This window comes from Pholcus phalangioides, unplaced genomic scaffold (assembly GCF_987345545.1).
Source record: "Pholcus phalangioides strain wild (caught in Gottingen) unplaced genomic scaffold, Ppha-v1.0 ptg000003l_1, whole genome shotgun sequence".
NCBI lineage: Eukaryota > Metazoa > Arthropoda > Arachnida > Araneae > Pholcidae > Pholcus > Pholcus phalangioides.
Genome location: NW_028301596.1, coordinates 28,188,020 through 28,202,727, shown reverse-complemented (window position 1 = coordinate 28,202,727; position 14,708 = coordinate 28,188,020).

The following is a 14,708-nucleotide window of genomic DNA, read 5'->3' as shown; positions in this document are numbered from 1 at the left end:
TGGTGGAGGCTCTGTGATGGTATGGGGCGTGTGCAGTTGGCGTGATATGAGACCCCTGATATGTCTAGATACGACTCTGACTGGTGACAGGTACGTAAGCATCTTGTCTGATCACCTGCACCCATTCATGTCCATTGTGCATTCCGACGGACTTGGACAATTTCAGCAGGACAATGCGACACCCCACACGTCCAGAATTGCTACAAGTGGCTCCAGGAACACTCTTCTGACTTTAGACACTTCCGCTGGCCACCTAGATCCCCAGGCATGAGCACTATTGAACATATCTGGGATGCCTTGCAACGTGCTGTTCAAAAGAGATCTCCACCCCCTCTTACTCCTACGGATTTATGGACAGCCCTGCAGGATTCATGGTGTCAATTAAGTCCAGCACTACTTCAGACATTAGTCGAGTCCATGCCACATCGTGTTGAAGCACTTCTGCGTGCTCGCGGGGGCCCTACACGGCATTGGGCAGGTGTACCAGTTTTTTTGGCTCTTCAGTGTATAAAGAGTATGTAATGTATATATTGCAAAATTTTATTAAAAAATAAAAATAACCCACCGTATTAATAAATTAATAAAACAGGGTGAGAGGGAAATTTGCTCAGCTTGACATATCGACATGTACCGATTCCATCTTCGAGCATCGTGGTAGAAATTAAAAAATAATTTCACGGATGCATTAAATATACAGAATATGCCACATAACCTGTTGTATATCGCTCGCCTCTCGTGTACATGTTCAGATGTTGATGGATCATTCCACGAGGTTTTTTTTCTACTGAGTCGGCATCAGAAGCTTTTTACACGTTTAGGTCATCATTTTATTGGTGCTTCGTCGGGATGACTATAACCTTTTTTTTAATCAAATATAATTATAAGAACGGTTACATATTTTTTAAGTAGAGAGACGGAAGAGCGTTCTTTTTCAGAACCGCGTGGTTTGGCCAAGTATTTTAACTCCCAGCGTTGCTCGACTCATATCTCTTTTTCTGCTTCTTCCTGGCACCACTAGATCTCCTGCATTGGGTGTTTCTGGGACGCACTAGATACACCACAATTTGTATTTTCCCTATACTTAACTTAAATCATGATTATTCAACATAAATAACATGAGGATATACATTGGGTATATTTCAATCCTCCAGCTCTGGTGTGTTTTTGAATATACATGGCAAATACTGTACATGGTCAAAAAACTCATTATACCAGTTTTTCTCAACGTGCACACCGTTTCTCCTTGGGGGCACAACCAACTATTGTCGTTTGATTTGGCTCCGCTATGAGCTGTCCTTGATGTGTGTCTATTGAAAACACCATGAAGCGGTCGGTTCTTTGTTAGACAATACTGGGAAGCAACAATTTTTTGCTTTTTTAGAGAGTGTATCTTTTATCATCATTTCAGAACAAAATATAAAAGTACAATTACATTTTCAAATCTAGAAACAGTTGATTCTTTCTCGGTGTCATTTTGTGACAGCTGTTGAAATTATACGTAGGACCTACTCAAAGATTTATAAAATCACACCACGTTAAGGAAATCGGAAATAAAATTTAAAGTAAATAACTATTCAACTTTGCTGAGCAAGGTTTTTATCTGTCTTCATTAAAATCAACGCAAACTGTATCTTGTACCCCTAAATTAACTATTTTAGCTGATTAAAAAAAATATGATCTAATTTATTAAAATGCTATTGTTTCAATTAAAAAATATACCAACGGCAGGTTTTTCCATTCACATCCGTATTTTCAAAAACAAAAAAGAAAAAAAATCATGTCATTATGGAGGTGAAAAATAAAGCAGCATTTCTCAACTGCCGAGCCGTCGGTTTGATCCGCTATGAATATACAGTATTTATAAAATATAATCTAAAAAGAAAGAAATTTTACCCTCACTGATAGGCCCGTTGAAAAACACTGCTGCACATTGCATATGATTTTATGTTTCTTGCTGTATGTTGTATCTGCTATGACAATGTTTTGACATCTGTAACAAATCCTGGCGATTTCGTTTAATTTATTTTTAATATTTTTTAGGGAACTTTCTGAAGGTTTGAATGCATCTGAGAACAGTTTTGTCTCGTCGGAAAGACATGCTGGTTTCTTCTATGTAATTGTTGTTATTTACGTGTTGCTGTATGTTTCTGATGAGCTGTGATCGAGTGCGGGTTAAACAGCTGGAGTTACTATGACTCTCTTACGGTCTCTTAATGCCTTGTCATCTGATTAGTGATGCACGTGGATTGATTGACGAGATACCCACTGGCCCTATCTTCGACTGGGGCATGGCCAGATGTGTTTTAGATTCCTCCCAGAGCTTCAAGTATTGCGTTTCTGATCGGTCCCAATGTTTCGAGTGGTGATTTCATTCCTGTGAGTATGAAATCGTGCACGTCGATTTCTTGATGTCATTACGGTGATCTGCAATTTTTTTTTACGGTATTTCTTGCGATGACATTTCATTGCGAGTGAGTTGATGACCCTTTATTCCAAGTAATTTTTATTCCAGAAAGAAATTAAGTAGGGTAGTTGACGTTTTCCTCTTCTGGAAAAGACGTTAAAATATGATACTACATTTTAGTGTGCATTTTTCATACAATAATTACAACCTGAACGATTATTATTACTTTTATTTGGTTTTTGAGCTTATAAAGCAGAATCTGTAGTTTCAGTAGAAAATAATTTGGAATTCCCAAACATAGAACTGCTTTAAGATAGGTATTCCTTTGGCGTTATTTAAGATATCAAAGTAATAATATGCTCCCACAATTATTTTATTTCTAGAAAAATTTAGTGTTAGTTAGAAAGAACTTTCTTTCAAAAATGATATTTGATGGAACTCATGTTTAGAAAAATTTTCAAAGTAGGTTGCGAAACAGCACACAATAAACAAAAATAAATATTTACCGTGTTCAAGACAAAAATGATAGGATTCTATCATTTTAAAATCTAGAAACCCACTTGAGTGGTTTGTTTTTCGGGGTGAGGGAAATTGGAGCAACTGTGGTTATGTTGCAAAATTGTTGTTTACATTTGTAGTATTTGGTAGCTTCAACACCGGTGGTTTTCTTTCTCGCGAAACTTCGGCTTTAATAAATTATGCATTAAATTATTGAAAAATAAAAATTTGATACACTTCTCTGTCTGATTTTTTTTTCTCTTATTTTAATATTTTTACACTTAGTAAGCAGTTCACAAAATTTCTTTAATGTGAAAAATGTTGTACTTTACTACATGGAATTAGGCTATAGATGTTGTATCGCTAATGCAAATAAACTTGATTTCAGAATGTGTTTGGCAAATAAATTGTCATTAGCGGGTTATGAAAATGCATTGGAATATAATACTTAGTGAACCTGAAAAGATTTACTGGAAGGGTTCTTATCCAGATAGCTTTATTTTTAGAGTTTACAAAGTTTATGAGCTATTAAAAGCAGTTAAATCGGTTTTTTCAAAAAGTCTTATTTTTATAGGTTTTTGCATAATATATTGTGTATATATATATATTAAAACAGTCGACTCAACCTTTGACATTGGGGTCCCCCCATATATCCGCCATGGAGCCAGGGACGCCGGAACATATCTGCTGGTATTGCTAAAGCAATACCAATCACTTTTATGGTATTGCTCAGCAATACTAATCATTAGAGCCGGGAAGTTCAGGCAAAATGCCCATTTTTGCCTATTTTCAAACTTTTTTGGTAAAAATGCCTTTTTGAAATTTTCGTGCCATAAATGCCTATTTCAACATAGTTTCAAGTTTATTAGTGAATTTCAGAGGCTGTAATCTGTAAAACTTGGGTATTTTGGGCATTAAAAACTTAAAAAAAATCGTAATTTTTAAAATTTTCCAACTTTCAGTATTAATTATTATTTGAAAGTCGCCCCCCCCTCCCCACTTCCAGCCTATTTCACGCAAATAAGTGATCTGACAGACTGGTGTTGCCCTGCATTAACTTTGCTTTGGCCAGATGGTGTTAGATGTGAATGATTTTGTTTCAGATGAACGCAGCCCGTGCTAGAAAAGCAGAGGAAAACTAGAAGTTTTTGTTTCTCTCCCGCACGCTTTACATAATGTCTCGGCCAGGCATTGGACTGCGTTGTATGTGCATAGCTGGCTGATGGCTGTTCCAAGAGGTCATGAATTGACGTCATGGCTCACACAAGGCGAAGTAGAAGCAGACAGGGCCCATGGTGTTTTGTGCGATTTTATTTTTTGTACCACAAATGCACTGCAAACAACCATGGTTATTTATTAAACATACATACAGCATTTAATATTCGACTAAATTGACCAGAGTAAATATCAGGGGCGTTTGGCAGATAGGACCACACAGGGCCCCGCGCTTGAAGGGGCCCTGTATTCATTGGCGTACACAAAGGGGGGTTTTGGGGTTCTCACCCCCCTGAGCCAAGATTATAGTGTAGTAGGAAAAAACTAATCGTCCCCCCCCCCCCAGAAGGAAAAAAAATCTGAACTGCGTAGGCCTATGACTGTATTTACCTTCATATGTGGTAATATTTAAAAAAGTTGTTCTATTTTTGTAAAAATAATGAGATAGCACCGTTTTTCAACTATAAAAAATTATAATGATTATTTCCAAATAATACGGCAAATAAATGAGAATTATTTGCCGAGAGAGAGAGCAGATGAGAATTATTGAACTCGAAGGAGCCCCACAGATTATTTTCTCTACCGGATCCACGTCTGGTAATGGGGGGTCCGGTAATTACCCTAATCCTGATGATCTACTATCATTTTATTTTGGGCTTGAAATCAATTTAACTTAGATAATAATGCAGTTATTATAAACTATAATTAAAACAGTGGGTGTATTAAGTGCAACCAATTTTTCAGCTCCTTTTTGGACCCTTAATATCTTTGTTTTTAATTATTTTTCTTCCAAAACTTACAAATACCTTTTTTAGTGCCTATTTTAGGCATTTTTAGTGTCTTTTGGCCTGCCTATTACAATTTTTAGTGCCTGAATGAATGAACGCCAGAGTCTCTGGCACCGGACTTATCCCGTTGCCAAGATCTCTTCCAGCCCAGCTTCGTGGCAGAGTCTGGAACAAAGTGAGTGCACCTAACAGTCTTAGTGTGTAGCTAGTGTTGTATATGATATCTCAGTGCTGCCATCTATAATTCAAATTGTGAGTGAAGTGTAATGATTGAATATTTGTAACGTTGTAGGCCTGTTCCTCTCTGTAACGAGACTTTTCAACGGGGAGATCGGCTCGCATTTGCGCCTTGAAGTTGGGAACCACAGAAAACCAACTTCAGCCGACCACCACTGTGGGTTCGAACCCGGATCCTCGCATCGCGAGTCCGTCACCATAACCACTCGACCACCACAGCGACAATTTTTAGTGCCTAAATTTCCGCACTCTACCACATCATTTAAAAATAGCTCATATAGTACACTGAAAGCGCTTTTCTATATTTGCGTGAGAAAAAAAGAAATTTTAAATTGCTATTAATTTCAGTGATTTTTTTTCGCCTCTTTTACGCACTACCAACATCTACCATTGTCCCCCTCCTTCCCGGGAACCTATCCATTGACGAAAACCTTGCATATCCAAAAATGTCTAGCACTAGCTCATTATACCTGGGGATGACAAAACAGTATTTGGCTAAAAAGGCATCCGTAAACGAATGCCATTGTCATCTACTTCCCGATATTTCTTGTATTCATCCTTCCCCCCCCCCCCAGGGATTTGCTTCCTGTTGTTGAAATTGTAGGAAAAGAAAAATCGCGGTGTCCAGTGTGAAGTCCGCTCGGGCACCAGACACTCCAGATGGTTTTGAAGGCTGTTTACCCTGAGCACATGCAATTAACAATAATTGAATCCGTCCGCCTTTTTTACTCAGTGAAAAGAGCTGCTGATAAGCATACAATGAGGGATGCCTGTTGTCAATGGTCCCTGGTTTTTTTTTTGAAATGATATACAGTATATTTTCCACATAAAGAAAAACTCGTTTCTACAGTACAGCAACACCAATAATCCTGTTTCTCTCCCCCCCCCCCCACAAGCGTAGGGCTGTCAGTGATACAACTCTGGGGCCCAAGATAACTAACATTGTTTTTGTTTCCATGCTATAAATTCACTATGGGGGCCCGCCAGATTCCAGTTTAAGAGGGCCCCTGCTTCAGGATGTGGGGTCCATATAAATACTTACCAAAAAGTTAGACTAGAAGCTATGCCATAGCTGCCAACTTTTGAAAATGAAAATTCGGGAGATTTTCGCGCAAACCCGTATTTTATGCTAAAACCACTCCCTAATAAATACAATAGGGATTTTTCCAAATAAAATAGGGATTTTCCAAACATAAAAGTTAAAGTGTAGGGAATAAAATCCCTACTCAAAAACTGAAGTCAAATTAAAATAGGGATTTTACACACATGGAAGTTAAACCCTTGGGAATAAAATTCCTACGCAAAAAACAAGTGAAATTGGAGGCCAAAACTTCAATGATGTAAAAATAAATATTGTGTTCAATCAGAAACGCTGCGAACAAACATTCTGCGCGAATGACCCCAAAATCATCGGAAGATGAAGGGGAAAAAAGCATCAATTTTTGAAGAACAATGACTTTTTGTGACACTTGCTTAGTGTTTTTTTTTTCACTTCACGACTGATGATGGCAGTCTTTCCATGACCGATGTTTATGTCCGTAAAACAACTTGTACAAAAAGGAAAAGTCAACCCTCTTCTGGAACGTTTGATGAAAGGAAATTCATCGGAATAAGTATCTTTAAAATTGATTAAATATGTTTTTGCTTATCATTATTCATGCTTTGTTATATCGCACGTACGTAACTTCAACAAAAGAAATTTTGACCATAAGCGCGTCACTATAATCTTCAATTATTATCCAGGACTATTGGCTGCTAAGCCATTTCCCTGCACGATAAGACAAACAACTTTCTTGTTACCATCAGAGGGTTTGTAAAACTTCTTTAAAAAGGGAATTTCCCCATTTACGACGTGTGACGTCATTTCGAAAGGGAAAAAAAAGAGGCGTCATGCCCCACAAGAAATTCCTTAGGGATTGTTTTCATAAGCGGGGATTTTTTTAATGAAGTAGGGAATTTTTGGGACAATTAGGGATTTTTGTGATTTTTGTAAAAATTCGGGAGATTTAAGAACTTTTCGGGAGATCGAGTGATGAAGCTAAAATTCGGGAGATTCCCGAAAAATTCGGGAGACTTGGCAGCTATGCTATGGTGTGGCAAATTTTTCAACTCGTCCTTGATTGTAACCCAGCTGCATATAGCATGGACCTTTTATTGCCGTTCCTTTTTGTCTCATAGATAGAAAAACTATTAAATTAATGAATTATGAAATAATCACAAATTTGCACTGTTGGAATAACGAAACCATGACCTCCACGAGGGTCGGATTGAGAGGCTCCAGCCGGGCGACAGACAATTTTTAATTATTTTTTTGTTTAATTTAAATGCTTTTTGAAAGTTAGTAACTCGGAATTTTTCTGGAAGAAATTCTTTGCGCTCCTTTTCTGCCCCTTCTAAAGGTCAATTCGAGGATTAGGGGTTAAAAGCGGACATGTCGGAAATCGGGACATATGCGGACATTTTATGTTTACCAATAATCAAACGTTACTGGCGAGTAATTCTGGCGATTTTTAAGTTACGTTCTCCGGTCGCGATCGGGTCAAAATCGGAAATTTTATGTTAACCGATAATTTAACACTTATTGGCGAATGATTCTGGCGATTTTTCGAGCTACATTTTCTAAATGTGTTGAATGGGGGGGGGGGGGAGTAATAAGTTCCTGGAAAGTTTGAAGAAGAATCAATATATGTCGGCTCGGCTGCCGACCCCATGGGAGATTGTACTATGGAGAAGAATGAATTGACTGAGAGCTGGGAGGATTAAAGGGGTGTCAGAGTCAGTTGTCGCCTTGTTTTCTTCTGAGAAACGTCGTTTTCTAACATTGCCGTCCGTACCTCCAAATAAGACTCTTATCCAGCCCATGGATAAAAAAGTAATTTTAAAACTTTGAGAAGGTTTAAATCAAAGGACTGTTTGTTATTGTTTTGCAATAATCTCTGCCACAGAATTAACAATCGCTGACTTCTGCAAACATAATTTAATACACTAATACACTACATTCCTCATAATTTTTATTCATGAAGCTTTGCAAAAAGGGACACACAGGGACGCCGTTATCAGACATGGGGCCATCTCAAAAATTTCGAGGCATCAAAAATGTTTAGGACACCCTTAGCCCCGATTTTATATATTTTGTGGGGGGGGGGGGGGATCATCAGCTATTATTTCAGAATATGCAGGAATGCTGAGAAATATCCTAACAAAAAATTTTGAATACGCAATAAAATGTAAATAAAAAAACTAATGATAATTCAGTATTTAAAGGTAGTTTCAAAGTAATGAGAGGAAACAATATTCCAGAAACTGATGAAAATTTCAGAATTAAAAATAACTAAAAATGGATCCAACACCAATGAAAATTCAGAATTAATTACAAAAATAGAGAAAATTAGAAAATGAACGGAAGAAAAAATTCTAGAATTGATGAAAATTCGGAATTAATGCGAGAAATAATTTAAGAATTGATGGAAGCCTCCAATAAGTTACCGTGAGTGCGGGGCCCGGTGCAACCGCACCTGCCGCACACCTCTAAGGGCGGCTCTAGACTTACAGAACCATGAATTCCGTTTGGGACGCATTATAGCTAGATTGCTTTTCAGGCAGAAATTTCGAGTGCTTTGACACGTAGACTGTTCAACACTAATTTTATTGCCAAAAATGTTTTAGTGATTTCAGGGTAATTTTGAGTGCTGATTCTGTGTGTGAATCTGGCATTATTTTTTTTCAAACGCTCTAATTTTTAACATAAAGTGAAAACTAAATTTCAGTAGTACTGCATAAGCAGCACACAAATCGCATTTAAATCTGCGAGCAGTTTACATCACTAGAAAGCTTGAATCAATGGAATAAATCAATTTAATTATGAAAAGTAAGCAATTTAATCATGAAAATCAATACATAAATCGGAATATAAGTCAATACTGATGATACTTAGGACCGGACTTGGGTAAGTGTGAAGGTTGGCCGCAACCGGTGCGTTAAATGTTAGGGGCCGCAAAAACGTGATGGAAGAAAATACTTTGATTGCATTTTAATTTAAAAACTTCGTTTTCAACAAAGCGAATGCATTTAAACCTCGCTACAACGATACTCAATATAACGATAAATTACTCTATAACGATATTTTTTCAAGCCTTGTTTGAAAATGCCTATACTCTAATGTTAAACTGTTACCTCTCGACATAACGATATATAATCCCTACATAATCTACAAAGACATTTTTTTTTGGTCTGCAGAGTCGTTGTATCGAGGTTTCGCTGTAGCTTAAAATTTTGTCTAAAACCTTTAAAATTCAGACGTCGAACCCTATTCCTCTTGCCTATGGTTTTCACAGAACCCCTTCCTCCAAGTCAAGTAAAGGATGGAGGTGGATCTAATGCTCCGGACGATGGGTTGCTAAATTCTTCTTTTAAAATTTAAAAAATTACACAAGGCATACATAATGCATACTTGACCGGCTGAAAGAGTATGAAGTTGAGGTCCTGGGTAGGTAATCGATTCAATGGCCCCGACAGCTCTCCAACCTTTAAATATCTGGGAGCAGCGGGCAATATCGTTCAAATTTATTTTCGAATGATTTTTTTATATGACCATGAAATAGTAGTTTGATGTTCATTTCGCCTATGTAAACCTGGCGTGCTCCAGGGTGTTCATGGTTACTCAGGGATTAGGAAACTCCGTTTTCGAGGGCCACAAAATGCGTAAGGCCGTCCTTGACAGTAAAATAATGCGTATTTGTAAATCAATAAATGCACATCTTTAAAAATACTCCACTCAATTATCAGATTTCAATATGCAGGCAATGCACGTCACACGAAATTTGTGGTACATTTATGTTCAGAATAAAAGTAAAACAATATATGTATGTATAATATACATTATACATATCGTGTATAAATTTATATATCGTATAATATATGGAATGAAAATAAGGGAATATACTTAGGATATCAGAATAGATCAATGCAGTAATGATATGCTCTATAATGTTGCATTTTGTCCACTAAAATGAACACAAAATGATATTAAATTAATTCAAGGAGGAAGCACTTGCATGATTTTCTGTTATGGGTTATAAATGTCTTTCATAGGAGGCTTCGGTAGAGTAATCAGCCATCATACGCGAGGCTCGAGCTTGCTTTGATAATTCTGTTCCATTACTTTCATATCTTGATGAAACCGCCTCTCTAGTCATTAAAATGACTCAGATTGTCTGTGAAATTGCACCAAGTAACTAAGAAGAAAATGCGCCTTTGTGCTCATGTTAACAGCCTATTTTTCAAACGTTTGAAAATTTTTAAATTCAAATTACAAATTAATCGTATTTTACTGCAATTCTTCATCGTTCTCTGCTTTGTAATCATTAAAAAAATTCTCAACAACCGATACGAAACATGATCAAACTGAAGAACGACCGGAAGATCGCCCAAAAATGCTGAAAATTTCGAATCATTAAGAAATTTATGAATTTGAGAACCATCAAAAATCCCTGCTCACAGCTTTTCATTGTTCAGTCCAGGAAACGTTTTACAAATTAATTGGAAGCACTCGCCACTTTATTTATTGAGCACCTTTATCGAATTGCTCCACTAAGCCGAGTTTTATATGAAGTGTTGGGAGATGTATTTTGTCTATGAACCGCTGGCTCTCTGAAAATATTTTCTTTGTTGTCCCAGTAAGAGGTTCATCAGCTCAAGATCATGACAAATAACGAATGTCTGATGATGTGATATACGTAAATTTTGCGCATAAAATTTCGAAATTTCGCAAAAATAAAATTTTCTAAATCGGAGATTTTGCATTTATTCGCAAAAAAAAGAACAAAACTAACGATACATTTTTCCTTCAGGTTCCATTTTGAAGCGAAGTAATAAAGTACTTAATTAAAAGCTAATATTTCAGTAGTCTCTCCATATCTCCTTCTTTAATAGTACTTCCCTCTGCGAGTAGTAACGGCGTTGTAGGTACATAATACAGTCGACTCTCGGTTTACGAAGTTAATTCGTTCCTGAGGTAGGTTGGCAAACCGAAACACATTTGCCCATAGGAATTGATGTAAAAATAGATTCATTCGTTTCCAAGACCCCGAAGATTCCTACAGTGTCAATTTTTACACTTTTTCACGTTCAAAAAAGTGAATAACTCGAAAGCTATTGAAATAATCATACTGACACTAAAAACACTTTTTTCCAGAGAAAATCCAGACTTTTCGAGAAAACGGGCATATATGCTATACATGGGCAGAGCTGTACCCATGTCTTGTCTGATTAATTTCACCTATTAATCTCAGTGTCAAAGCTCTCGAAATTTCTGCCTGCAAAGCAATCTGGCTACAATGCGTTTCAAACCGAATTCATGGTTTTATAAGTCACTTGCTGCCAAACTTCATCAATAAGTTCTATGAGCAATGTGGGACATTAAAATGGTGTTTCTAGAAATCAGATAGTAGTAATTATATATGTGTCAGAGGTTATTGCAAAACGTGTTTCAAAAATTTCTTTGATGAAAACCGTCCCAAAATTTGAAATGACATGCTGATCTATGAGCTGGATAAAAGGAGTCGAATTCGGAGGAATGTATTTGAAAAAATCGAAATGCGGCCGTAGACACTACAATTTCTTCATTATCATTTCGAATTTAGTCAAATATTTTCCTGCTTGCGTGTTCGTAAACCGAATCAATTTTTGTTGTTGGTAAACCGAATTATACGCAAACCGAGACGTTCGTAAACCGAACGTTGACTGTATCAGCATTCTTGCTATTAGCGGGACTACGAAGACTTTGAATAACTGCCTTTGCAAATTAGGTAGCACAATTTCATGTGCATGGCCATCAACAGAAGTCTTTTAGATGACTACTGAAAGTAGTATGATTCTATTTATCAATGACTTCATAACATGCCATACGTTGCAAAAAATATTATCTTGGAGAAGCTTTCCAAAGTACAAAATTTGGGTGCAAAGTTGATGTAAATGTTGTCACGGCGTCAGATAGGCCCAGCATAAAACCACTGTATATGCTGCAGAGGTTAATTTGTTGCGTCGAATATCGTGTAAAAAATAAATGTATTTAAACTCTTCTGCTGCTGTCAAACTTTTTTCTGTCTTTTCGAAAAAATGGCTCTGACTTTTGCGTTCATGAGAAAATTAACTTGATGCGCAAAACGTGCGCGAATGGATATATAGTTTGGTCCTTCTATAAATAGTCAATAAGATCCATAATTTTCGGACAGAACTCAGAAACGGAAGGCAACTGAACTCTTAATTCACGAGTTAGAATTCAAAAGCATTTTGCTCAGCAAAATCACAACCTATTTTCGCTTAAAATTATAAATCTTCGAAATTTTGAGGAAAAGTTATAAAAATCAAAATGTTCGTATTTATTCATCTACATCGGCTAATTTGACTTTCATCGCATTTATTCCGTAAATATGAAAATTACGCTTCCTTAATGATGATATGAATGCAATAATATTGAGAATAAGTTAGGAAAATAAATAAAAAAACACAAAAGTAAAAATTTGCCGCAAAAAATAGTGATTACAGACTACATTGGAATGTTGAGAATATGTATTATCTCAAAACTAGAGTCATTTCGTCAAAACCAACACCAGTTTTGGAATCAGCAGCCACTAAAACCTAAAACCTTTACTCTAAAACCATTGAAGTTTCTTTGGTAAACCGATTTTTTTTTGTTTTGAGCAGTGTTATAGAGGAAAATTTAATACTTCTAACGAAATTAGACATTCAATGTGTCTGCCCCAGTCTGGCTGTCTCTATAAGGGAATTCGTTTTTATTTATTTTATTATTTTTTTTTTATTCATTATTCAAAGTTCTTTATGACTTTTTTTCAAAAACGTTATAAGCGGGATCCGAATTGGACAAAAACCGAGACTGCCATGTAAAACCAACAGACCCTATCCACCCTATTCACCCTATTTTGTAAGTTAACTATCATTCTCCTTCGACGAAAAAAAAGTTTACTCCCCTCCCCCGCACTCATGAGAAAATCTTCCGTACACTACTGAATGGAATTCGCTGCACACACAATGTACTTACAGTTCCCGTTTGAACTAGACTGGGACAGAAGGAGTCTTCTCCTGAACTGGGGTCTTCCGTGTACCTATAATAATTAGCTAAAATTTTTCACAAGCATCTTTATAGTTAATTTACTGTGCTATCAAACAAAAAATATAGCATTTATATATCTGCAAACCATGTCAGTCTCCCTTATAAAGATTTCATGGGTCTTCGCAGTCCTAATCTGTAACGAATTAAGTTATTGAATTAATAATAAAGCAGGGGAGATTGTGTCTGAATAGGCAGGTCCAAAGAAGAGAAACTAGAAAAATAATTGTTTTAATGTAATTATTATACAGTATCTCATCAAATGGAAGTAAGTTCCTTATAGCCGTTAACTGCTCATGTTTCAAATGCCGCTACACAAGTAGAACGCGGATGGGGCTCCAGCTTTGTGACCCAGGATAAACGTAGTATTTTCTTAACATTTTTTATTATATTTACCTTTAAATCAATGTAGCGCCCCCCCCCCTCTCGAGAGTCGTTTTCTATCGTTTTTCGGATAATCCGAGTCGGTGCTGTGGGTTCTGAGCACCCATGGTAATGGTAATTTTTGGCATGCATCCGGTACCTGCAGAATCGATCAGAAAGCAAATTTATTTGTTTAAAACAAAGATGAGTACCTACTGGTTCGAAACACTTCCGAAACTCCTGATCTTAGTCCTTGGTAATCTGAGGTAGTCTCGGTGCCATTCACCCCAGATTTTCGACCAGTGACCCCAGTAATTTTTCTCGAACGGTTGAATATAAGCAAAGGGTGTCCGGCCTCCTCCTCCGGTCCATACTCCTCTGGAGCATTTGAAATAAATTTCTTAGTAAATGTAGTTATTCGTGCTCTTTACCCATTTTCGGACAAGTGTAACTAATGATGGTTCATCAATAAGAGGTGCAATGTGAATCAAGTTATCAAGCATAATCAAGAACAATAAAAAAAATCCTGGACCACAAAACGGGTAAGTTTATTTAAACGTGGGACGTATATAAACGTATAACTAAAATTCAATGTCAATCATTTGAAATTACAAATAATTTTATTTTCAATTAAAAACACCAATTTTATTTATGATTGTGTTGAATTTTAAGAAAATACATATTCGGCCGCCGAGTATTCGGTTATTCGCTCAAATCACTATTCGTCCCATCCTTAATAAGACAGTAATAGAATTTCAATTCTGAATCAATTAAGCATGAAGATCGCATGTATCTACTTGATATCTATCATTTCGATTCATTATGCTCAACTCAAAGATTTTTTAATAGACAACTTATTATATGCAAATGCATAAATATTAAATAATGTAGTGGATCCCGCTTATAACGTTTTCCAAAAAACTGTCATGGAAAACGTCGTAAGCGAGAACCGCTTTAAATGGGAAATCTTAATGAGAATTACAGTCGATCCTGCTTATATAGTTTTCCCGCTTAGTACGACTTATTCTGGTGTTTCCAACTCACTAATTCGCTCTAAGATTTTCCATTTAATGCA